Raw genomic sequence first — 27533 nt, 5'->3', positions numbered from 1 at the left:
TTATCTTTTTAAATTTTAGATGCTTGTTTATTTTTGAATGAAAGAGCTAAAGATAAGGTGTGGATTTGGATGGGAGGAAGGACCTGGGAGAAGTTGGGCAAATATAATTAAAATATATTATAGGAAAAACTATTTTTCAGTTAAAAAAGAAAAACAATGAATCAAAAAAATTCCAAAGCAACGGTGTCTGAATCTGATCACATTTTGTTGTCACAGCTTATACAAACTTACATACTCTTCATAACATCCATATATTTCTAAATATTAATTCCAGTTTCAAATTAGAAATTTGGCCTCTCCTTTACATTTATTAGTTCTTTACAATTATTAGTTCCTGTTGGTAGCTTTGCTTTTATATCTCAATTTATAACTTGAAAGCTGAAATTTTCTTAATTATTTTTATGTTTACCTTACTGGTTAATTCAAAGCACTACACAAGGTATTATCAAAATTTCAAAAGTATATATTGTATATAGGTAATTGATGCGAAAAGGAATGAGATTGTAGCAGCTTTGCCTTTGAAGAAAAATATCATTTGAATTCAGTGAGGGGCATTTATGTCTCTACATATATGATTTCCTAGTTAATGTATTTATTAATTTTTTCACAATTTAAAAATATATGTGATACACACACACACACGCACGCACACACGTGTCTGTGTGTAATTTGCCCATATATATATGTATATATAATATGTCTGTACCTTCAGAGGTAATAAGAGACTATCAGAGCGTCTGGATCTGAAGTTACAGGTAGTTATGAGCCACGATGTGTGTATTAGGAATAAAATCTGGATCCCCGATTCTTAACCACTGAGTCCTTTCTCCAGATCTTTACCAAGCTCTGTAAAGTAGTTCTTCATGGCATCCTGCTCAACAACATCTATGGCTGTTAGAGATTCTACATTTGATAAGTAGTAACACCAACAAACAAATGTTGGGAAGCCCAGTGATAGAAATATTTTCCCTTCTTTAATAACAGCCACTTGAATTGTTCACATATATACTATGTACTTGCATACCATATGCTAAAACAACATGCTGAGTCTGTCTGGTATCATGTTTATATTGTGTGATATTGCCTGGAGACCAAGGTTCAATGTTTCAAGACTGTGGCTTGGGTCAAAATTAGATAAACATGCTCTTTCTGGGGAAGTTTGTCCAAAATGTATATAGGAATACAAATAAAAAGATGTACACTTTGAATCACCCTAAACTACATATAACTAGGGGGAAACCTATGGTCCTACCATTTTCAGAGACTGATTGTGTTTTTTCTCTGATTTTATTAGATAATTGTAAACATGAACAGAAAGCATGAATAGGTTCGAGAAATCCTTCATAGAGCTAACAAACTTCCCTTGCGATTTACATTAATTCATACTATGGTAGAATTTCTGGTTAGCCATTAAGTCCAATTATTTTCAGCCCTATGTCCAACTAGTACAGTTATTTCATTTAATTCTAGAAGTGCAGTAGGATTAGAAGTGATTTTTGAGATTCAGAATTTAAAACAAAACAAAACAATATGTGCTGGAGATAGAAACTGGTCATGTGCAGGCTACTTCAGTAAACTATAAGCTACAGCCTTACCCTGGGTTTGATTATATGTATGTATGTATACACACACACACACACACACACACACACACACACACACACAAATATGCCATCTATTTTGATCTTTTCTTTTATCTCTTTTTTTCTCTCCCATTCTCTCCTCTCCTCCAGTTCCCTCCTCTGTCTTGTTTGTGATGTGTGGTCTCACTATGTTGCCTACACTGACCTCATATGCCTGGGCTCAAGTTATTCTCTAACTCAAACTTCCTGAGTAACCGCTGTAGAAAACTCACAAGTCTTGATCTCTATGTTTGACTTTTTCTATGTCTTTTCTACTGTCTTTCTCAGCACGTAGTAGAATAAAAAGTTTTCTTATATAAAAAAATGAAGAAGCAGTAAGATGAAAGCACTTTGTGTTCTTGCTTCATTTTATAAAGGAAAGCTCTATGTTGCTGTGAAATGAGCCAGAAATAAACATCTATTGTTTGAATACATAGAAATTGAGCTTGTTATGTTATAGATTAGTTAAAAACAAACAAAACAAAACAGCTAATAAATTGTTATAATTTCTTGTTATCTTGCAGTATTTTTTGCTAACTAAATATCCACTTAAATATATGCTCTTAGTTAGCATTACTTTATTGGAATCACCATTTACCAGCATGAAATCCTTTTTTTTTTAAATGGGTCTTCCTTTTTCTAAATAAAATTCTTACTGTGTAAACCCTCCATAGACATTTTAAGTACTTCATTCTAATTACGCTTCATCTGAGTTTTACAATAACTGCCACCACCCTTATGGGAGTACCTACAAAAGCAATTGAGATCCTAAGAGGTGGTTGGCATTCTATTCACTTGCAATGATACAGCCTTGGTTCTTTTGAGATGATTTTAAGAATCGAAATTACAGAGACCAATATAACCAAACCTTTAGATCAGAAGACAATGATAATTATTTGAATTCTTTTGGCATAGTGGTATAAGATTAAGTTAAATATGATAATGTCATAATTTGGATTGTACTTTCTGTAACTGGAAATATGTTGTTTTGTATCTTTTAAGGTCAAGCCAAGCAGGAGTGCTAATCAACAAGGGAAGCTATCTTTCTTTTAAGTGGGCTATAAGTTCCTCTGTGTAGTTAAATGGCTGTTTAAAGCTCTTAACTAAATGGAAAACTTAATCCAGCAGAAAAATAAAAAAAAAACAACAACACACAATTTCTTTTAGCCAATATGCACCTAACTTGAATCCTCATACTTCCTGAACCTTGGCAGAATCCATGCTTTCAAATAACATCAGAACGACTTTTTTCAAAGAGTCCATCCCAGCATGTCCCCTCAAATATTTCAAAAACTTCCCACTGACCTTAGTTTAAAGTTAAAATCCTTTCAAGATTCAGAGATGCTCTGTCAAAATCCACCTCATTTCATGGCACTTGGCTCAGCTACTGACTTCCTTTAGTCTCATAGTTCACTAACTCTTCCACACCCGAAACCCTTTGGATAGGATATGTCTCTGTGGTGAATGACCTCCTCCATTGGATTTCAGAGGTTAGAACTTCTTCAGAAAAGGCATCAGGTCACAGAGGTTAACTACTTCATTCGGTAGCACATCATTTTCTTTGATTCTTGTGACATATGCCATCTTGCATTGTGCTTGAAGACCCAATAGGCAGTATTATTCTATTCATAAGAAAATATGGGCTAATTTATGAACAAACTTGCACCCAAGAGAAAAATGTGAGTGTGTAATTTTCATGTTTGTAGACCTACGGATGAATAGGAAAGATTTGGGCTATTTCTTTCAATTTTGGCCAACAAAATTGCTATTTCTATCTTGCATCAACAAACACTGTTATGGTGCTTTATTTAAAAGTCTTCATTGTGGAAGTTGCTGCAGAAAAAAAGCATGATATTACAAATATAAGTAAAATCTTCTGGCTTGACTTTACTTTTTTCTTGGAAAACAATTGTTTTCATGTAATCATTTTTAAAATGTTGTGCAAATATTCTTTCAGAGAACAGCCATAAGTCATGCTTACAAATATGGCCAGAATTTTGGAACTTAGTAATATATCCAGCCTAAGGAAAATCTCAAAGTATGATACTTTGGGAGGTATCTATGTATTCATTTAATATTTATTTATGTACTGATTTACACATAGTTATACCCTATATACAACATTTATTCTAAATTGCATACCTGTTCTATAGCATATTTAGTAGGAATTTAGTGTTCTTTTGCAAAATTTTCAAATTCTTTAATTTTATATGAATTTTACTAAATTTATTAATTATTTGTCAATGAACATTTTGCCTGCATTATCTATCTATCTATCTATCTATCTATCTATCTATCTATCTATCTATCTATCTAGCATGTGTGTGCCTGGCTTCCACAGAGACCAGAAAAAGGCATAGGATCCCCTGGAACTGGAGTTACATATAGTTGAGAGTCACCACTTAGATATTGGGAATCAAATATAGGTCCTCAGGAAGAGCAGCTAACACTCACAAACTCTGAGCCAACTCTCCAGTCTCTTAAATTCTGTATTTTAATTTGGTTTACAGCAAAGAAATTCAATAAAGAATTGCGTTAAGAGATGGCATACTTTTCAGTATATGACTAAGTTATAATAAATTCATCATAAAAATAGTCTACATCCATAAGCATATATTCCTTCATTGAGAATTGTCACTTGTAGTCTCTAATCCTAAATAAAGCATGCCTAAATAAGCAGCTATTTATTTCACACTGGCAAGTTCTCCATGATGGTCAAAAACCAAATAATAGTTCGCATCAGACATTTGTTTTCTATTTTGATGAAGTTTCGATGCCTATTACTTTAGAAATGATTTCTTCAATAAACAAAAACAAACAAGTGTATCTTTTGAGTCAGTGCTGCTTTTTTTGAAGCATCAACAATGATTTAAGTGGAAATACAGGTTCATGCTTAGTGAATAATTCTATTTCAAATTTAGAAAGCCCAATATAAAACAAACAAACAAACATACAAACATACTAAACCCTGTCTCAAACCTACTTATTTTCTTATGTACCGATTCATTTTCTTTGGGAATACTACAATAAAAGGTTCTCTTATCATCAACTTCAAGTCATCTGATTTTTATCATTTATTTTTAACAAAGCTTTAGGATACATAAATTTTTGAGATAAAAAATTGGTCTTCTTAATTTATTTCTATTTCCATCGTTCTTATACAAATCTAATAATTTGAGGAATTTGACTTATCTTTCTATGATCTCTTAAATGGTGTCTTTTAATAGTCACTGAGTCTACTAACACTGTAATCTGCAAAAAATTTCCTTCTGTTCTAAACAAAGTTCCTTTTTTAATAATTTATTTTTATTGTTTATAATTATATTTAGATGTGTTTTTGTGTGTGTGTGTGTGTGTGTGTGTGTAAGTGCATGCACGCGCGAACACACACATGCGCCCAAATGTGGTTATATGTGAATGCAGTTTAATCTCAGAGGTCAAAGGAATCATATACCCTGAAGCTGTAGTTACAGACAGTTGTCTTGACCAGAGTATTAGCAACAAAATTTGAGTCCTCTGGATGATCAGCAAGTACTGGTAATCACTGAGCCATTTCTTCTGTCCCCAAAGTTCCTTTTGTATGTGAGAGTTATAATGAATGTTTAACAAATGGAGATGATCACACTATTCCATTTAATTAAAGCTTATCTGTTAGGATGCAATCCACAGTAGTAATTGAAGAAGAAGCAGCTCTGAGATGGACCACCTGTGCACTACCTTGCATACCCCATGATAGAAGTCAAACTAACAGTTTTCTACATTTTAGCCATGTTTGCCTTGAGTTTCTCAGTGAGACTTTCTCTTTATGTTTTATGTCTATAATCCATGGACAGTTTATAAGTCACCAAACATCTTACCCCCAGGTAATATAAACCAGATAAATATATCCAAATTCTTTACTTTGTGTTCAGTCTTTATTTTCAAGCAAATTCATGACCATCACAAACTTTACTATGGCGAAAGCTTTTGTTTCTTTAGTGCATATGATCACAGAATGATGTAAAACTGTCAAAAGAATGAGCTTTTTCCTCTTGACTTAAAAGTTATATCCAATCCTCTTCAGTTTATGAAAAATGTATTTTCATACTCAAAATGTTACCACTTTTGAATATAAAATGATGCTTTGAAACAAGTGGAAGATTCTCAGTTATTATCAAGTTAATCCCTATATGCTGTCATTTCTTCCCAAGGGCATGCAGTTCACTCACTGTTTTGTACTACATTAAGATTTATGTGTATTGAAATAACAACGACTTACTTAAAAATTTAAGAGGGATACATAAAGTTATCAGGAAGAGACAGGAATTTAATTATTAAAAGATAACACACTTCATTCTCCAGTTATTCTGAAGAGTTCATATATTCTTTTGTAATACACTTTATTTTTTCAAAAGTCCACATGATTATACTTCTACTTTTTTTTAATTAACTTGAGTATTTCTTATATACATTTCGAGTGTTATTCCCTTTCCCGGTTTCCGGGCAAACATCCCCCTCCCCCCTCCCCTTCCTTATGGGTGTTCCCCTCCCAACCCTCCCCCCATTGCCGCCCTCCCCCCAACAGTCTAGTTCACTGGGGGTTCAGTCTTAGCAGGACCCAGGGCTTCCCCTTCCACTGGTGCTCTTACTAGGATATTCATTGCTACCTATGAGGTCAGAGTCCAGGGTAGGTCCATGTATAGTCTTTAGGTAGTGGCTTAGTCCCTGGAAGCTCTGGTTGCTTGGCATTGTTGTACATATGGGGTCTCGAGCCCGTTCAAGCTCTTCCAGTTCTTTCTCTGATTCCTTCAATGGGGGTTCTATTCTCAGTTCAGTGTTTTGCTGCTGGCATTCGCTTCTGTATTTGCTGTATTCTGGCTGTGTCTCTCAGGAGTGATCTACATCCGGCTCCTGTCGGTCTGCACTTCTTTGCTTCATCCATCTTGTCTAATTGGGTGGCTGTATATATATGGGCCACATGTGGGGCAGGCTCTGAATGGGTGTTACTTCAGTCTCTGTTTTAATCTTTGCCTCTCTCTTCCCTGCCAAGGGTATTCTTGTTCCCCTTTTAAAGAAGGAGTGAAGCATTCACATTTTGATCATCTGTCTTGAGTTTCATTTGTTCTAGGCATCTAGGGTAATTCAAGCATTTGGGCTAAAAGCCACTTATCAGTGAGTGCATACCATGTATGTCTTTCTGTGATTGGGTTAGCTCAGTCAGGATGATATTTTCCAGTTCCAACCATTTGCCTACGAATTTCATAAAGTCGTTGTTTTTGATAGCTGAGTAATATTCCATTGTGTAGATGTACCACATTTTCTGTATCCATTCCTCTGTTGAAGGGCATCTGGGTTCATTCCAGCCTCTGGCTATTATAAATAAGGCTGCAATGAACATAGTGGAGCACGTGTCTTTTTTATATGTTGGGGCATCTTTTGGGTATATGCCCAAGAGAGGTATAGCTGGATCCTCAGGCAGTTCAATGTCCAATTTTCTGAGGAACCTCCAGACTGATTTCCAGAATGGTTGTACCAGTTTGCAATCCCACCAACAATGGAGGAGTGTTCCTCTTTCTCCACATCCTCGCCAGCATCTGCTGTCTCCTGAGTTTTTGATCTTAGCCATTCTCACTGGTGTGAGGTGAAATCTCAGGGTTGTTTTGATTTGCATTTCCCTTATGACTAAAGATGTTGAACATTTCTTTAGGTGTTTCTCAGCCATTCGGCATTCCTCAGCTGTGAATTCTTTGTTTAGCTCTGAACCCCATTTTTTTATTTTTATTTTTATTTTTTTCTTTATTAACTTGAGTATTTCTTATTTACATTTCGATTGTTATTCCCTTTCCCGATTTCCAGGCCAAAGTCCCCCTAGCCCCTCCCCCCTGTTCCCCTCCCCATCCTCCTCCCATTACCTCCCTCCCCCTAACAATCTTGTTCACTGTGAACCCCATTTTTTAATAGGGTTATTTGTCTCCCTGCGGTCTAACTTCTTGAGTTCTTTGTATATTTTGGATATAAGGCCTCTATCTGTTGTAGGATTGGTAAAGATCTTTTCCCAATCTGTTGGTTGCCGTTTTGTCCTAACCACAGTGTCCTTTGCCTTACAGAAGCTTTGCAGTTTTATGAGATCCCATTTGTCGATTCTTGATCTTAGAGCATAAGCCATTGTTGTTTTGTTCAGGAAATTTTTTCCAGTGCCCATGTGTTCCAGATGCTTCCCTAGTTTTTCTTCTATTAGTTTGAGTGTATCTGGTTTGATGTGGAGGTCCTTGATCCACTTGGACTTAAGCTTTGTACAGGGTGATAAGCATGGATCGATCTGCATTCTTCTACATGTGGACTTCCAGTTGAACCAGCACCATTTGCTGAAAATGCTATCTATTTTCCATTGGATGGTTTTGGCTCCTTTGTCAAAAATCAAGTGACCATAGGTGTGTGGGTTCATTTCTGGGTCTTCAATTCTATTCCATTGGTCTATCTGTCTGTCTCTGTACCAATACCACGAAGTTTTTATCACTATTGCTCTGTAATACTGCTTGAGTTCAGGGATAGTGATTCCCCCTGAAGTCCTTTTATTGTTGAGGATAGTTTTAGCTCTCCTGGGTTTTTTGTTATTCCAGATGAATTTGCAAATTGTTCTGTCTAACTCTTTGAAGAATTGGATTGGTATTTTGATGGGGATTGCATTGAATCTGTAGATCGCTTTTGGTAAAATGGCCATTTTTACTATATTAATCCTGCCAATCCATGAGCATGGGAGATCTTTCCATCTTCTGAGGTCTTCTTCAATTTCTTTCCTCAGTGTCTTGAAGTTCTTACTGTACAGATCTTTTACTTTCTTGGTTAAAGTCACACCGAGGTACTTTATATTATTTGGGTCTATTATGAAGGGTGTCGTTTCCCTAATTTCTTTCTCGGCTTGTTTCTCTTTTGTGTAGAGGAAGGCTACTGATTTATTTGAGTTAATTTTATACCCAGCAACTTTGCTGAAGTTGTTTATCAGCTTTAGTAGTTCTCTGGTGGAACTTTTGGGATCACTTAAATATACTATCATATCATCTGCAAATAGTGATATTTTGACTTCTTCTTTTCTGATCTGTATCCCCTTGACCTCCTTTTGTTGTCTGATTGCTCTGGCTAGAACTTCAAGAACTATATTGAATAAGTAGGGAGAGAGTGGGCAGCCTTGTCTAGTCCCTGATTTTAGTGGGATTGCTTCAAGTGTCTCTCCATTTAGTTTAATGTTAGCAACTGGTTTGCTGTATATGGCTTTTACTATGTTTAGGTATGGGCCTTGAATTCCTATTCTTTCCAGGACTTTTATCATGAAGGGGTTGAATTTTGTCAAATGCTTTCTCAGCATCTAATGAAATGATCATGTGGTTTTGTTCTTTAATATACAAATAATTAAATATTTTTATCTGTATTTCTTTAGTTGGAAAAATTTGTTCACTTTACCAATCTGTTATATTTAAAAAACTTCACATTCATTGGGTATTACTTAGAATATAATTCATTGAAATACCTATATAAGTTTAGCATATGTGGCAATTTCAAAATGTAATGTCTACTGCATACTTAATATCCGTTAAACTTTTAATATATATTGACATGATGTCTGCATGTATGTGCCCACGTGTGTATTTTCTCTCTAAAATAAATTTCATTTAATAGAATTGATGCTATGAAAGATTTCCTAAGTCGATCTGATTAGAACACATTAAGTAGAGTTAAGCTAAGGGATAACTGCCTCCAAAATCCTCCAAGGATGTACGCTCACCAAGTCTGCTAGAGACAAGCAAGATTTAGACAGAATGTTTCTTTATCAGGATAGACAGGCCATTAGCTTTCATTCCCACAACAAAGGAAATGACAATGATTTGCCACTAGCCTTTAAGATTCTAAAGAGCCATCTGAAGGGGGCACTGCAGGGTCACAATTAAAGTCAAGTCCTGACCTACCATAAAGCTATTAGTTCTCTTGAGAAAAGCATAATTTTGCCAGGTAGGCATAATGACCTTAGTTAGGGTTATTTGAAAAAGAACACTTAAAATAATTATGGCAATATCTTTGCTAAGTAATTGCCCAACTGCATAAGTGGCAGATGTTCCACTTGTTTCTGTTTAAATTGTTTATAGTATAACCTGGAACCAGGACCGAAAAGAGACTTAAGCATGACAGGCTATGTGGATTACTCTAATCTAAGGTATAGACAGCTAGTAAAATCTTCTATTCAAGGTCAGCTCCTCTTTAAGCATTAGCCAGATGTTTATTATTATTAAAGAGCATATCTTTCATTAATCTTAGAATGTATGACATGTTTTCTCACTATGACAAAATGACAATAACAATTGTGGGTTTGTTTGATTTTACTATTCCCCCCCTCACAGACATCAGCAATATTTTGACAGTTTTATGAACTAGGCCATGTGGCTCAGACCTTCAATCCCAATACTGAAGAGATTGAGACAAGAGGATTCTAAATTCAAGGTCAGCCTGAGTCCATACTGAGTTCCAGGCTAGCTTAAATGCTTTTAAATTCTGAGACTTTGTCTTAAACAAACAAGTCAAACTAAATATAGATTTTGTGGATGCAACAACTATCTTACCTCTCTCTCTCTCTCTCTCTCTCTCTCTCTCTCTCTCTCTCTCTCTCTCTCTCTCTCTCTCTCTCCTTTCTTCCCAACCAGCCCCCGAAACACAAGCTTCCCTGTTGCACTTTGAAATAAGTGAATTTCTAGTAACAGCACTTAGGGATTACAAACTGTGACACTCCTCACCTCAGCAAGCCCAGTTCAGTTACCTATCCTCAATAGTCCAACTAAAGAGCCAAACTAATAAAGGCAGAAAAAATCAAAGTGTTTATACTGGGAAGAGAGATAAAGAGATGCAGTCCTTTACATCCCAAGTCCATCTTCAGGGTCCGGACATAAAGGTAAAGGTTAAATAGGAAACTAGAACTATGCATAACTAAATAATTCGGATAAAGTGCTGTCCCACATCACTACTGTTTTGTATATTGGTCTAAAATAAAATATGATGTTCTAAGAAGACTCTTGAGTCTCTCAATGACTAACTATAGAGGCAATAAACTCCTAAGAAATGGAAATTTTCTCAGGAATCTCCTGCTGGGAGAAGGGAAAGTCACCAACAGGGTGGTAAACTTGTTTTACACTACCCAAACTGCTTGCGGGGTTTAGATGATGAGGCTGAAGCCCAGGACTACTTAGATTTGTATATTCTTCGCCCACAATTTAAATCTTGATCTCACTTCATAACCCTGAAGATTGACTTGCTGGAGTTATTGGGTCATCTTGTTTCCCTTCCTTCAGTAGCTATTTGAACTAATTTTCCTTTTCTACTTTCTAATATCAGTTTGGCTCTTTTAATTGGTTTGTTGAAAAAAGGTAGCTGATTCTGGTTTGAAGTACAAGCTGTGACCCCAAAGTAAAGTACTGGCCTTAGCTACAAACCTTTATTGAAATTTGTACATTCTTCTCTGGAAGGCAAGTTCTTCCTCTGTGTGCTTACAGGGCTTCCAATAATTTCTTCTCCTAGAGGGGAAATCCTAATTTCTTAGATTCCAATTTTTCTATTATTTGATAGCCATAGAGTATATGTGTCACTTTAAAATATATTCATTTCTGTTTCACCAACTACATTTTGACTCACTTTGAAATTTTTTTCTAGAGCTCAAAAGTCAATAATATGGTATAATTTGAAATGGTATAATTTGAATAGTATATTTCACAAAATAGATATGTAGCCACAAAGATCTATAAGTTAACATACTAAAATTTATGTTATTTACAAAAGGACATATATATCCAAAGAATTCCCATAGTTGTGTACTAATTCTTATCGAGATACTTGTATAATTAGTTGTTAAATTTGCAATAAAAATTGTAAAGTATGGTGAGAGATAGTCAATATCAGCCCTTCATATGAAACTGAATGAGTAAAATAAAATGTAAGGATTGTAAAATAGAGGGAAGGTAATAAATAAGCAATTAGAAAGTATAGGTGATCCAGCACTAGGGACAATTTGAAATCAAAGTCCAGAAATCCCACATTGTTAGCTGAATGGGAAAAAAGGGAAGAGAGAGAGAGAGAGAGAGAGAGAGAGAGAGAGAGAGAGAGAGAGGACATGACTGCTCCTAGGTATAGTGAAGAGGGTTTACTATCTCCCTGAGAAAGCATAGCCAGTCTGAAAGACATCTGAGAGCCCAGATTGGTCATAGCTCTGAGCCAAGTGAGGACAGGGTAAGGGTGAGGGGAGGAGAGAGGAGGGGAGAAGGAAGAGAGGTGAATTAGCCCAAAATAGAGCAGATAAAAAAAAAAAGACAAGGTAATCAAAATGATCTGTTTATATAGGGAAGAACAGCTTGATCTGTTTATATAGGGAAGAACAGCTCTGGGAAGGGAAGTTCATACCAGGGCTGGAAAGTTGAGGAGAGGAGGCTGGGCAAGTCAGCCAGAAGGCCCTGTAACAAGTAGGGATTGAGAGTTGCAGATACAACCTGGGAGGTAGGGGGTGGGGGGCAGTGTCTGCTTTGATTTGTTAAATAGGCACCTGGCCTTTTGCCCGGGTTTGAAACCTAACACTAGCATTGGAATGTTGTAAGCTGACACCAAAGAGCTATAGCCGGAGCCCTCAGGGACTGTCCTTACTTGTGTGGCCCTACTTTGCCAGAGCCATAATTGCATACCGGAGATTGTATAACTATAAATTACATAAACCTTGACTTATGGTAACTTCGCGCAACTATGCTCCAGACAACCTGAACTGTATAATTCTTCACATAGTGCAAATTACACATAGGAAACCGCATTTAAAAGAGCTTACTCTAATACTAAGAGCACTTTTTCCAAATGGAGAACTCACCTAAATCTTACTGCCTTAAGCTATTATTAATACTCTAGTTATTACCCATCTGGGATTTAATATTGTGCTCAGTAAAGGTTTTTTTTTTTAATTTATTTTTTTCTTCCCTTTTCTGAGCTGGAAGGTGGTTTCTTTATCTTCCAATCTCTTCCTGTCAACTAATATGTTATACTGTTAATTGTATTTACATTCTGATAAAGTCTGCTCTCTATTTCAGTGATAAATGCTAACAAAAAGAAAGAGATTGTTTGGGATTGGGGATTTAGCTCAGTGGTAGAGCAAGGCAAGCACAAGGCCCTGGGTTCGGTCACTGGCTCTGAAAAAAAGAAAAGAAAAAAGAGAGAGAGAGAGAGAGATTGTTTCATCTTACAGGTCACCGACTATTACCAGGGAAGCCAAGGCAGAAATGCCTGGAAGCAGCTTGAAGAGTTGCCCAGACCCACCTGCCCAGGTGGCACTGTATACTGTATGCTGGACACTCTTACATCAATTACCAATTTAAGAGATGTCTCACAGATGTGCCCACAGGCCAATCTGACCCAGCCACTTCCCAGTTGAGATTCCTTCAGGTCACTAGTTTTCAAGTTGATAGCTGGACCTAACTAAGAGATCATGCCACATTGTGAAGCAAGGTGTTTCTTCTTCACCCTAGGGTAGCCAGTGTCTTATACATTGCTTGCAGTTCACATGGCTATTTTAACTTCAAATATCATGTTGCCATTCCAAGAAAGAGAAATAAAGAAGATGGGTGAAAAAAAACTTTATTCTTGGAATCTGGGTATTAACTGAAATCAAGGGTTCTATTTCCATAAAATGTGAGGAGCAAGACACATGCCTAATCTTCTAATGGTTAAAACAATTAACGTCATCTGTATTTTTTTTCTCACAATGAGGATAACCAAGATCCCCAGTGTTTATAAGATAATGAGTAAAACCTTTCCTGATATTTGCTTTTGTGCTAAATATGCAATATGTCCCTAACCCACCCTAAACTAATCAGTATGATGATCTGATGCCAAGCATATATCTTAACCTTTTCACATTCTTCTTCACCATGAAGGTCTAACCTAATTATCTGCACATGAAAATTAAGTTAACACGGTACTACTTTTTAAGAAAATAATATTAATTTATTACTTTCATGGCTGTAGACACTCTCCCTTCCCCCTTCAGAGACATAGAATTTGTGTTCTGTCTAACACAGAGGGTTCATAAAGAACTCCATTTCTTCAGTAACTACCAAAGGTGCAGCCTTTGCTGTTACTACAAAGCAGAGAAAAACCTAGGGTTCTCTTCACCTGTATTTCCATCTCCACCAAAGCAAATTATCTTATCCATAGCTTTAGAAGACTTAGGAGACGGCTCTTGATTGATTGCTATTGAGTATTCTGAGGTTTAGAAGATTTTCTTCAATAATGTTTCTCCGTTTCCGATATACTCTAAAGCTATTCTTGGGAACTGAGGTAGTTTTATTTCATTAAGATTTTACATGTGCTGCAGTGAATTGAGGCACCAGTGTGGGTTGATACCGGGTGTGGGGAACTTCCTGTTCTCAGAGGTGAGAGGAATGGTTAGAGGAGGAATTGTGTTAGAGGGTACAAGGAGGAGACCAGGGGCTGAGATCAGGCTATAAAGTGAACAAATAAATTAATGGAAAGAACTCAAGAATATCTGGATAAAAAAATATTTCATATGTGATAGTTGTTTCATTAGATACACTGTGGGTCAACAAACCATGGCATATCATCATTACAAAAATATTACTCCCTAAGACAGTCATATTTATAGCTTAATATGGCATATATGTTTCTTCATGCCTATAAAATGTGACGTTCTTCATCTCAGCCTATAGGCCTGCAGTGGTAAAGGCCACAGTGGTGTGGGGGGTGTAGAATTAATTGACTTAATATTACTTATTAATATTGATATTTAAGGGTTAGATTATCAATTGAGAATTTATATTAATTTAAACATTTTGAGGAATATAAGTAACATTTGCAGGTTTTAAAAAATACATTTAGGCTCTGTACTTGTGAAATGTGCTTTCATGTATTTGTTCTCAGAAAGCACATATTTAAAAATAGATACCAAAGTGCTTACTATAAAAAAGTTGCAGATTTGTTGTAAGCTTTATTTCAGTCTTTTACTTAATATAGTGAGTAGAGTATTTTACCTTCACTAAGGCAAACGAATCTAAGAGTAAAAATGTGCCTTTGCTGAGATTTTATGATACTTGTCAAATTTGTTCTCTGACCCTCTCTCTCTGTCTCTCTGTCTCTGTCTCTCTGTCTGTCTCTCTCACACACATACATACAAAATAAATAAATCCCTATTTTAATGGCCAAATCTTCAGTTGTTTTGTAATATTTTCCTTATGAATTTCTGGTGTAAAAACATACCTAGTAGCACCAATAAAAATGATATGAGAAAAGAGCTCCCTTCCCTCAAGTTAAAGCCATGGATAAGTTATGATTGTAGAAATGAGGAGTATTAGGGACTTTGAAATTAGAGTGATATAGTAGAGCCGTTTTTTTTTTTTTTATTTAAGGGTATTTAAGCCTGTGCAATTGAATCCAGTTGTTCTTAAAATAAAATTATATAGACATAATGAAACTAACTATATTGCTTAATTGTAACAATGAACAGCCAGCAGTTCTTAGTTGTCTTTTTACGTATTGTATATTATTGCCATGTTTATATATACTTATATATTCATATATATCATCTTTGTATCATGATGGCAGAAAATCTGAATATTGTAGTAACATGTTGCTGCCGCATCTCTAATCTCAACGCCTCTCAGCAACATTATTATCTAATCTAAAATTAGGTATATTTATTTATGCTATAGATATCAATAAACCCTACAAATAAGCATTTGACTTGTTTTTGTTTTAAAATGATCTGGATGTTAAAAATATTCCATCATACTACATGCAGAAATAGAAATGCGGGCATAGTTAGTACAGATACATGGCAAAGTATTTAAGTCTACAGATTGTCAATTCAGGCATTATGTCAATAAGATTAACGAAGAAATTTGTTAGCAACCTGGGCTATTTCAGTAAAAAAAAGTATAAAACGAAAATATAGCATTATTCTAATGAGATCCAGAAATAAACAAAGAATAAAAGTAAGAAAAATTATGTGATGCAGAAACAGTATTAAACTTTTGGATATGTAACAGGAAATACATTCAGTGTACAAATGTTCATTGATTTACTGATATACTACACTCAAAATTGAGAAAATCCATTGTGTCTTTTCCTCCATGTCTTTGCTAACAGGAGCTACACATGACTTTTTATAGATCTTAGTCATTCTGACAGAAGTAAAATGAAATCTGAAAGTAGTTTTAATTTGCATTTCTCTGATGACTAAGTAGTTTGAACATTTCTTAACTGTTTCTCAGACATTTGAGATTTCTCTTGTGAGAATTCTTTTAGACCTCGTCATGTTTTAATAGGGTTGCTTTCTTGATATCCAGTTTAATAAATTCTTTCTATATTTTATGTACTAGCCCTCTTTGTTGGGTGTGGAGTTGGTAAAAATGTTTTTTTTTTTGCATTCTGTATGCTGCCCCTTTCTCAGAATGACAGTGTCATTTGCTATGCAGAAACTTCTCAGTTTCATGAGATCCTATTGATAAATTGTTGGTGTTAGTGCTAATGGTTTCATTTTCCAATTAATTTCATTATTTCTGATTATTGTTTTTACATAATAGCAACTACACTTAAATAACATGTTGGAAGTCATACAAAATGAAAGTTATTTCTTTTCTTATGCTGAAGTCTGAAACAACAGACAATGAAAAGGAGTCTGAATAATAATCAAATAAAAGACAAAATGATTTGGTTGTGGTCATGTCTTAACATGAATCTATTTTGTCAGAATAGAGGCATTTGTTTTGTGTGTTACTCAAATATTTCTGGAAGAAACAGCCTGTTCACAGTGATCATAATGTGTTGATGAATTTTTACCATTTTATTTTTTTGCTCAGAACCTAGATCTGAAACTATCCATCAAAATATCCCACTGTGAACCATTGTGCTGGTTCATGGACCACTACAAAGTTCAGAATTTTGTTTAAAAAATATCAAGTACATAAATCATCATTATCCAGTAAAATGTTCTGCTACAGCATCCACCAATGTCCTCCTGTTTTTTGTTTTGTTTTGTTTTGTTTTTGTTTTTGCTTTTGTTTTTTTTTTTTTTGCCATGGGGAATTTTAAAAATGGGCCAGCAGTTAATACAGACTATTTAAAATAGAGACAGCTGGGTACTATGAAATGAATGACCTCCTTCTAATATTCGTACCACAAATTCTAATTAAGAAGGTGATGCCTTTGGAACATAGAGTTTTGGGGAGATTAACTGTCATGAACTCCCTCTCCTCATAGCTAGTACACTTACAGAAGTGGCCCATGCATGCTCATTTGCCCTTTCTGCCATGGGAGAGGATTCAGCAATAAGCTGTCATGTGTAAGAAAGTATCTTTTTAAATCAGACACTGAATTGGTCAATATTTTGATCTTAGACTTCACACCTCCTTGAACAATAAGAAATTAATTTTTTATTGTTTGTAAGCCAACCAGTTTATTACATCTTCGGTTATCCTAAAGGAACAAAGATACTAGCATTGGGAAGATTTTGGAATTACTGTTTGTTTTACTTACTATTTATCAGCGTAAATTTGTATAGTCTAAGGAAGTTTGGACATACAGGTTACATAGCAGAAATAGTTCACAAGGTCAAAGATTTTGATGATGCAGAAGCAATCAGTACTGCTCTGACTTCATGAATAAGACCTTTCTTTTCTAAGGAGATTCACACCACTAGCAAGGTTGAACTGTACTAATACAGTCCCATCCTTAGAGATTCTTAGGGACTCCTTTAAAAGAAAGGAAAATCTTCCAGAATCAGAAAAGCAGAGTGGTGAAATAACTATTATTATCAAGACTCCACCATTGATCTGGAACAAACATCTATTTGGGAGAGATTCAAGAATTACATTAGAAGTAAAGTTACAATATAGAAATAGGCACTTCACATCTCAAGGCCATAGGAAATGAACTTCTTTATTCTTCTAGCTTATTTTTGACAAACAACTCTTCAACTCATCTTTTGCAGATGCTACCTAATCCAAACAGGTAGAACTAGGTGTTGTACATAGATGTTTGCATTATTTATGTGTGTTTGTATTTAGTAGAAGCACATACTCTTAGTATGCAGTAATGTTACCATAATATTGTCAGAGATTTTCCTAATTATGATAATGTTTTTCCATTTTTGTCTAACTGAATTACACTGTGAAGTTTTTCTTTTTCTGCTACTATGGGAGAATGTTTGTATTTAAGTAAATTTATGCTTCTGGAATAAAAATTTATAGACAATGGAAACTTATTTCTTATGTTTTGGATGTTGGAAAGTGGGAGTCAAGGCATTGCTACTGGTGTAGGCCTGATCACTACCTCTATGATGTCTTAAATGCAGTATCTTCTAGAGTACAAATGCAGCCTTTGTAATGTTGCAAGGGATTGAAAGATAAAAAGGACCTGGATATTTCTCTTTAGGCCTTTTATAAAATTGCTAATCTTATTCATAAGGGCTCTGCCCTTGTGACTTAATTACTCCCTAAAGACCTAGCATTTTAATGGTATTATATTGGCAATTAAGCTTCCATATATGAATTTTGGAAGACACATTCAGGCCATAGTGTTTGTAACCATACCAAATTTTACTACTTAGGAGACTAAATTTTAATACTTTAATTTTTTTACTTGAATCTTCATAATTTTTACAAATGTTTTAAAGAATGAACTATGTTTTACTATAAAAGAGAGATAGATTAGTAAAAATTAATTTTCATTTATTATATAAATTATTTTTCAAAACATTTTTTAAATCATGGCATAATGTTCCATTACAGTGATATATTATGATATTTTAACAGATACCTTTTTTTGCTAACTACTTAAGGGCATTGCTTTCCTTTACACCCTTATTAGAAATAATAGTAGCAATCAACCTTGTCTATATCAGTTTTTCATGTCCTGGGGAAGAATTTTAGAGAATGAATTGGTTGGTCAAAGCATCAAATTTCTTGTTTACGCACATGGCCGGATTTCTTTCAAAAATCATTAGACAAATTTACAGTTCGACTGATAAGACAGACTGTGTCCACATTATTGACTCATTTTGTTTCATTGGCCACTTCCTATCTAAGAGCTAAATGAATCTACATGAATCTATAAAACCATGTTTATAATCAATTGGCATTTATATTTCTTCCTTAGTGAGATATATTTTTCTCTTCACTCATACTATTTTCAAAGATGTAAGTAGTATACAGTTCTTTTTAAAAGCTTTAATTCTCAGAACACACCTTTGGGAAACAACAAAATTGAAACTCTGGAGTATATTCCTTGGCTTGACATATTATCAAAGTATAGCTGAAGAACTGCTCCAACTCATTACATTATTCTCATGTAAAATAGAAAGGCGAGACTAAGTGTTCACTCATGATACTCTATAGTTTGAGTGTGGACAATTATATAATAAATACCAATCATAACAGTATCATGCATGGTATTTTTCTAACCATAAATTTATTTGTTTAGCCCATATTTCCTTAATCCCTAACAACCACTGAACATTATTAATATCTTAACTATTTTTTCCAGATTATACTATAGTTATGGTTTTTTTTTTATTATTAACTTGAGTATTTCTTATATACATTTCGAGTGTTACTCCCTTTCCCGGTTTCCGGGCAAACATCCCCCTCCTCCCTCCCCTTCCTAATGGGTGTTCCCCTCCCAACCCTCCCCCCATTGCCGCCCTCCCCCCCATAGTCTAGTTCACTGGGGGTTCAGTCTTAGCAGGACCCAGGGCTTCCCCTTCCACTGGTGTTCTTACTAGGATATTCATTGCTACCTATGGGGTCAGAATCCAGGGTCAGTCCATGTATAGTCTTTAGGTAGTGGCTTAGTCCCTGGAAGCTCTGGTTGCTTGACATTGTTGTACATATGGGGTCTCCAGCCCCTTCAAGCTCTTCCAGTTCTTTCTCTGATTCCTTCAACGGGGGACTTATTCTCAGTTCAGTGGTTTGCTGCTGGCATTCGCCTCTGTATTGGCTGTATTCTGGCTGTGTCTCTCAGGAGCGATCTACATCCGGCTCCTGTCAATCTGCACTTCTTTGCTTCATCCATCTTGTCTAATTGGATGGCTGTATATGTATGGGCCACATGTGGGGCAGGCTCTGAATGGGTGTTCCTTCAGTCTCTGTTTTAATCTTTGCCTCTCCCTTCCCTGCCAAGGGTATTCTTTTTCCTCATTTAAAGAAGGAGTGAAGCATTCACATTTTGATCATCCGTCTTGAGTTTCGTTTGTTTTAGGGATCTAGGGTAATTCAAGCATTTGGGCTAATAGCCACTTATCAATGAGTGCATACCATGTATGTCTTTCTGTGATTGGGTTAGCTCACTCAGGATGATATTTTCCAGTTCCAACCATTTGCCTACGAATTTCATAAAGTCGTTGTTTTTGATAGCTGAGTAATATTCCATTGTGTAGATGTACCACATTTTCTGTATCCATTCCTCTGTTGAAGGGCATCTGGGTTCTTTCCAGCCTCTGGCTATTATAAATAAGGCTGCAATGAACATAGTGGAGCACGTGTCTTTTTTATATGTTGGGGCATCTTTTGGGTATATGCCCAAGAGAGGTATAGCTGGATCCTCAGGCAGTTCAATGTCCAATATTCTGAGGAACCTCCAGACTGATTTCCAGAATGGTTGTACCAGTCTGCAATCCCACCAACAATGGAGGAGTGTTCCTCTTTCTCCACATCCTCGCCAGCATCTGCTGTCACCTGAGTTTTTGATCTTAGCCATTCTCACTGGTGTGAGGTGAAATCTCAGGGTTGTTTTGATTTGCATTTCCCTTATGACTAAAGATGTTGGACATTTCTTTAGGTGTTTCACAGCCATTCGGCATTCCTCAGCTGTGAATTCTTTGTTTAGCTCCGAACCCCATTTTTTAATAGGGTTATTTGTTTCCCTGCGGTCTAACTTCTTGAGTTCTTTGCATATTTTGGATATAAGGCCTCTATCTGTTGTAGGATTGGTAAAGATCTTTTCCCATTCTGTTGGTTGCTGTTTTGTCCTAACCACAGTGTCCTTTGCCTTACAGAAGCTTTGCAGTTTTATGAGATCCCATTTGTCGATTCTTGATCTTAGAGCATAAGCCATTGGTGTTTTGTTCAGGAAATTTTTTCCAGTGCCCATGTGTTCCAGATGCTTCCCTAGTTTTTCTTCTATTAGTTTGAGTGTGTCTGGTTTGATGTGGAGGCCCTTGATCCACTTGGACTTAAGCTTTGTACAGGGTGATAAGCATGGATCGATCTGCATTCTTCTACATGTTGACCTCCAGTTGAACCAGCACCATTTGCTGAAAATGCTATCTATTTTCCATTGGATGGTTTTGGCTCCTTTGTCAAAAATCAAGGTGTGTGGGTTCATTTCTGGGTCTTCAATTCTATTCCATTGGTCTATCTGTCTGTCTCTGTACCAATACCATGCAGTTTTTATCACTATTGCTCTGTAATACTGCTTGAGTTCAGGGATAGTGATTCCCCCTGAAGTCCTTTTATTGTTGAGGATAGCTTTAGCTATCCTGAGTTTTTTGTTATTCCAGATGAATTTGCAAATTGTTCTGTCTAACTCTTTGAAGAATTGGATTGGTATTTTGATGGGGATTGCATTGAATCTGTAGATTGCTTTTGGTAAAATGGCCATTTTTACTATATTAATCCTGCCAATCCATGAGCATGGGAGATCTTTCCATCTTCTGAGGTCTTCTTCAATTTCTTTCCTCAGTGTCTTGAAGTTCTTATTGTATAGATCTTTTACTTGCTTGGTTAAAGTCACACCGAGGTACTTTATATTATTTGGGTCTATTATGAAGGGTGTCGTTTCCCTAATTTCTTTCTCGGCTTGTTTCTCTTTTGTGTAGAGGAAGGCTACTGATTTATTTGAGTTAATTTTATAGCCAGCCACTTTGCTGAAGTTGTTTATCAGCTTTAGTAGTTCTCTGGTGGAACTTTTTGGATCACTTAAATATACTATCATATCATCTGCAAATAGTGATATTTTGACCTCTTCTTTTCCGATCTGTATCCCTTTGATCTCCTTTTGTTGTCTGATTGCTCTGGCTAGAACTTCAAGAACTATATTGAATAAATAGGGAGAGAGTGGGCAGCCTTGTCTAGTCCCTGATTTTAGTGGGATTGCTTCAAGTTTCTCTCCATTTAGTTTAATGTTAGCAACTGGTTTGCTGTATATGGCTTTTACTATGTTTAGGTATGGGCCTTGAATTCCTATTCTTTCCAGGACTTTTATCATGAAGGGGTGTTGAATTTTGTCAATTGCTTTCTCAGCATCTAATGAAATGATCATGTGGTTCTGTTCTTTCAGTTTGTTTATATAATGGATCACGTTGATGGTTTTCCGTATATTAAACCATCCCTGCATGCCTGGGATGAAGCCTACTTGATCATGGTGGATGATTGTTTTGATGTGCTCTTGAATTCGGTTTGCCAGAATTTTGTTGAGTATTTTTGCGTCGATATTCATAAGGGAAATTGGTCTGAAGTTCTCTTTCTTTGTTGTGTCTTTGTGTGGTTTAGGTACAAGAGTAATTGTGGCTTCGTAGAAGGTATTCGGTAGTGCTCCATCTGTTTCAATTTTGTGGAATAGTTTGGATAATATTGGTATGAGGTCTTCTATGAAGGTTTGATAGAATTCTGCACTAAACCCGTCTGGACCTGGGCTCTTTTTGGTTGGGAGACCTTTAATGACTGCTTCTATTTCCTAAGGAGTTATGGGGTTGTTTAACTGGTTTATCTGTTCCTGATTTAACTTTGATACCTGGTATCTGTCTAGGAAATTGTCCATTTCCTGAAGATTTTCGAGTTTTGTTGAATATAGGTTTTTATAGTAAGATCTGATGATTTTTTGAATTTCCTCTGAATCTGTAGTTATGTCTCCCTTTTCATTTCTGATTTTGTTAATTTGGACGCACTCTCTGTGTCCTCTCGTTAGTCTGGCTAAGGGTTTATCTATCTTGTTGATTTTCTCAAAGAACCAAATTTGGTTCTGTTGATTCTTTCTATGGTCCTTTTTGCTTCTACTTGGTTGATTTCAGCTCTGAGTTTGATTATTTCCTGCCTTCTACTCCTCCTGGGTGTATTTGCTTCTTTTTGTTCTAGAGCATTTAGGTGTGCTGTAAAGCTGCTGACATATGCTCTTTCCTGTTTCTTTCTGCAGGCACTCAGCGCTATGAGTTTCCTCTTAGCACAGCTTTCATTGTGTCCCATAAGTTTGGGTATGTTGTACCTTCATTTTCATTAAATTCTAAAAAGTTTTTAATTTCTTTCCTTATTTCTTCCTTGACCAGGTTATCATTGAGTAGAGCATTGTTCAATTTCCACGTATATGTGGGCATTCTTCCCTTATTGTTATTGAAGACCAGTTTTAGGCCGTGGTGGTCCGATACCACGCATGGGATTATTTCTATCTTTCTGTACCTGTTGAGGCCCGTTTTTTGACCAATTATATGGTCAATTTTGGAGAAAGTACCATGAGGAGCTGAGAAGAAGGTATTATCCTTTTGCTTTAGGATAGAATGTTCTATAAATATCCGTTAAATTCATTTGGATCATGACTTCTCTTAGTCTTTCGACATCTCTGTTTAATTTCTGTTTCCATGATCTGTCCATTGATGAGAGTCGGGTGTTGAAATCTCCCACTATTATTGTGTGAGGTGCAATGTGTGTTTTGAGCTTTAGTAAGGTTTCTTTTACGTATGTAGGTGCCCTTGTATTTGGGGCATAGATATTTAGGATTGAGAGTTCATCTTGGTGGATTTTTCCTTTGATGAATATGAAGTGTCCTTCCTTATCTTTTTTGATGACTTTTAGTTGAAAATTGATTTTATTTGATATTAGAATGGCTACTCCAGCTTGCTTCTTCTGACCATTTGCTTGGAAAGTTGTTTTCCAGCCTTTCACTCTGAGGTAGTGTCTGTCTTTGTCTCTGAGGTGTGTTTCCTGTAGGCAGCAGAATGCAGGGTCCTCGTTGCGTATCCAGTTTGTTAATCTATTTCTTTTTATTGGGGAGTTGAGGCCATTGATGTTGAGAGATATTAAGGTATAGTGATTATTGCTTCCCGTTATATTCATATTTGGATGTGAGGTTATGTTTGTGTGCTTTCACTCTCTTTGTTTTGTTGCCAAGACGATTAGTTTCTTGCTTCTTCTAGGGTATAGCTTGCCTCCTTATGTTGGGCTTTACCATTTATTATCCTTTGTAGTGATGGATTTGTAGAAAGATATTGTGTAAATTTGGTTTTGTCATGGAATATCTTGGTTTCTCCATCTATGTTAATTGAGAGTTTTGCAGGATACAGTAACCTGGGCTGGCATTTGTGTTCTCTTAGGGTCTGTATGACATCAGTCCAGGATCTTCTGGCCTTCATAGTTTCTGGCGAGAAGTCTGGTGTGATTCTGATAGGTCTGCCTTTATATGTTACTTGACCTTTTTCCCTTACTGCTTTTAATATTCTTTCTTTATTTTGTGCGTTTTGTGTTTTGACAATTATGTGACGGGAGGTGTTTCTTTTCTGGTCCAATCTATTTGGAGTTCTGTAGGCTTCTTGTATGTCTATGGGTATCTCTTTTTTTAGGTTAGGGAAGTTTTCTTCTATGATTTTGTTGAAGATATTTACTGGTCCTTTGAGCAGGGAGTCTTCACTCTCTTCTATACCTATTATCCTTAGGTTTGATCTTCTCATTGAGTCCTGGATTTCCTGTATGTTTTGGACCAGTAGCTTTCTCTGCTTTACATTATCTTTGACAGTTGAGTCAATGATTTCTATGGAATCTTCTGCTCCTGAGATTCTCTCTTCCATCTCTTGTATTCTGTTGGTGAAGCTTGTATCTACAGCTCCTTGACTCGTCTTTTGGTTTTCTATATCCAGGGTTGTTTCCATGTGTTCTTTCTTGATTGCTTCTATTTCCATTTTTAATTCCTTCAACTGTTTGATTGTGTTTTCCTGGAATTCTTTCAGGGATTTTTGCGATTCTTTCAGGGATTTTTGCGATTCCTCTCTGTAGGCTTCTACTTGTTTATTAATGTTTTCCTGTGTTTCCCTAAGGGAGTTCTTCACATCTTTCTTGAAGTCCTCCAGCATCATGATCAAATATGATTTTGAAACTAGATCTTGCTTTTCTGGTGTGTTTGGATATTCCATGTTTGTTTTGGTGGGAGAATTGGGCTCCGATGATGCTATGTAGTCTTGGTTTCTGTTGCTTGTGTTCCTGCGCTTGCCTCTCGCCATCAGATTATCTCTAGTGTTACTTTGTTCTGCTATTTCTGACAGTGGCTAGACTGTCCTATAAGCCTGTGTGTCAGGAGTGCTGTAGACCTGTTTTCCTCTCTTTCAGTCAGTTATGGGGACAGAGTGTTCTGCTTTCCGGCGTGTAGTTTTTCCTCTCTACAGGTCTTCAGCTGTTCCTGTGGGCCTGTGTCTTGAGTTCACCAGGCAGCTTTCTTGCAGCAGAAAAGTTGGTCTTACCTGTGGTCCCGAGGCTCAAGTTCGCTCGCGGGGTGCTGCCCACGGGCTCTTTGCGTTGGCAGCAACCAGGAAGACCTGTGCCGCCCCTTCCGGGAGCTTATGCAGCCTCAGGAGTGTCCACCTGAACAGGCGGTGAGGTCTCTTTCCCACGGGGTCTGGGAGCAGAGAGCTGCTGCGGGCCGGGATCCGCGGGTGCGGGACTTCCGGTAAACACAGGACGTGCCCAGTCCTAGAGGAATTCTGCCTCTGTGTGTCCCGATTTCACCAGGCAGCCTTCTTGCAACAGACAAGTTGGTCTTACCTGTGGTCCCGAGGCTTAAGTTTGCTCGCGGGGTGCTGCCCACGGGCTCTCTGTGGTGGCAGCAACCAGGAAGACCTGTGCCGCCCCTTCCGGGAGCTTCAGTGCACCAGGGTTCCAGATGGCCTTTGGTGTTTTCCTCTGGCATCCGAGATGTGTGTACAGAGAGCAGTCTCTTCCGGTTTCCCAGGCTTGTCTGCCTCTCTGAAGGTTTAGCTCTCCCTCCCAAGGGATTTGGGTGCAGAGAACTGTTTATCCGTCTGTTTCCTTCAGGTTCCGGCGGTGTCTCAGGCAGGGGTCCTGCCGCTCCTGGGCCCTCCCCCACGGGAGCCCAGAGGCCTTATACAGTTTCCTCTTGGGCCAGGGATGTGGGCAGGGGTGGGCAGTGTTGGTGGTCTCTTCTGCTCTGCAGCCTCAGTAGTGCCCACCTGACCAGGCGGTCGGGTCTCTCTCCCACGGTGTCTGGGAGCAGAGAGCTGCTGCGGGCCGGGATCCTTGGGTGTGGGACTTCTGGTATAGTTCTGTTTTTATAGCATTTAGGCTTTGGATATGCTCTACAGGTACTTATGTACTTAAGGCTCTTCCGTGTATTTTTCACAGCTTGCTGGGTGGCATTTTAGTGTTGAACAATAATCTATTTTTTAAGTGTGCCACAGTTTATGTAGATATTCACCTACTATGTGATATATTATTTCTTCCAAGTTTTAGCAATTGCAAATACTGTTGCTATAACCATGTATATGTAGTTTTTCTAAATGTGCACATGCATTTTCAAATATTTTAGTGTTACACAGTTTGTACTTTTAATTTCTGAGCTAGGAAAATAAGTCAAAACAAACCAAACATCAAAGTGAATATAAAGGGAATTGAATATAAGAATCCTGTTTCGACATCTTTCAACATTAAAATGAAAATACAAATATTCAAATGGGACATCTTTCTTGGTATAGCTTCCTATGTAATTCGAGTATAGGATAAGAGGAATTGCAAACAGATTATATAGATAATGATTCTCATTTTGAGTTTACCTTATGTTTTTGCTTATTTTAATGTATTTTATGTTAACTATTTTCTTTAATTCAGTGAGTAAAAAAGTAACCTTTATTTTTCTATTACTTATTTACCTTGGTTGTTTTTGACACAGGACCTCCTCTAGCTGAGTCTGGACCCAAACTCTATGCATCTGAAGATGGCCTTGAACTGGTTATCCTCTTATTCCTTCCTCTCAAGTGCTGTGACTCCAAGCATGTATCACTATACCTGGATTAAAGTCCTAAATTCTTTTATTATTTAATTTATAAAAATATTACTCAGTTACCTCTATGGATAACTTTTAGCACAATATAACAAAATTAAAAATTTACTATTCCATTTTTCACATAGCCATGGAGCCATAAGCAGATTATTTCTAAGATCAGACACTCAATTTATTGTCTAGTTCCCCATAAATATACATGAAAACAGTTTATTTGCTGCTATAATCTAAGGAAATATTATATATGTAAGTACCATTTTGTAGCACTAGTTTCTCTTCATGGTGAAAAGTATTAATTAGGAGTATTAGTTTATTTTTCCCTTTTGACTACCACAATTTATCCTAATAGAGTTTAGTGGCTATGTTTAAGGGCTAGATGAAAAGTGCTGTGATCTGAAGAGGGGGAGCTTTTCCCTGACTTTCCTCTATATGAAATGGCTAAACACAAAAAAAATAAAAAGAGTATTAGTTTAAGAATCACCTTTTACAAAATTTATGGGGGGGTAAACATTTCTGCTGAAAGTTTATACACAAAGGCAAAATTTCAGGATTCTACCCACGTTTAGCTGCCTATAAATTTGACAAATGTAAAAGTGAGTTAGGTGTGGAGCGAGAGGAAGCCTGTTTAGACTATAATTCAAACACACTTTCTAAGAACTAGGCCCTAGGGATCATAATCAGCTAGCTTGAACCACATACAATGGATAGGTGTTTCTGACTGGCACTTTTTTGCTTTAAGGCATGACATCAAATTGAGATGGGAGAGCTAAAAATAGTCCATAGAGACAAGTATCTGAGTTAACCTTTCTTACCATAGAAGAATCTCCTTTTCCCTAGTGTTGATGGATAGCAATTCCT

At 36.6% G+C, this 27533-nt stretch overlaps 1 protein-coding gene and 1 non-coding gene across 2 annotated transcripts in view; one reads left to right on the top strand and one right to left on the bottom strand.

Annotated features, from left to right (window-relative positions):
- The window catches only part of Dmd (dystrophin), a 2349574-nt gene that overhangs the window by 2284652 nt on the left and 37389 nt on the right, over positions 1 to 27533 (bottom strand). The window lies entirely within an intron of this gene.
- On the top strand, positions 26991 to 27127 carry LOC120099464 (small nucleolar RNA SNORA29). The gene has a single exon (XR_015647190.1). It is a non-coding gene; the product is annotated as a small nucleolar RNA SNORA29 (small nucleolar RNA).

The sequence above is a fragment of the Rattus norvegicus genome, chromosome X (genome assembly GCF_021556685.1).
Source record: "Rattus norvegicus strain SHRSP/BbbUtx chromosome X, alternate assembly SHRSP_T2T, whole genome shotgun sequence".
NCBI lineage: Eukaryota > Metazoa > Chordata > Mammalia > Rodentia > Muridae > Rattus > Rattus norvegicus.
The sequence above is the reverse complement of the archived record's forward strand: the minus strand, read 5'-3'. Positions and strand labels throughout refer to the sequence as shown.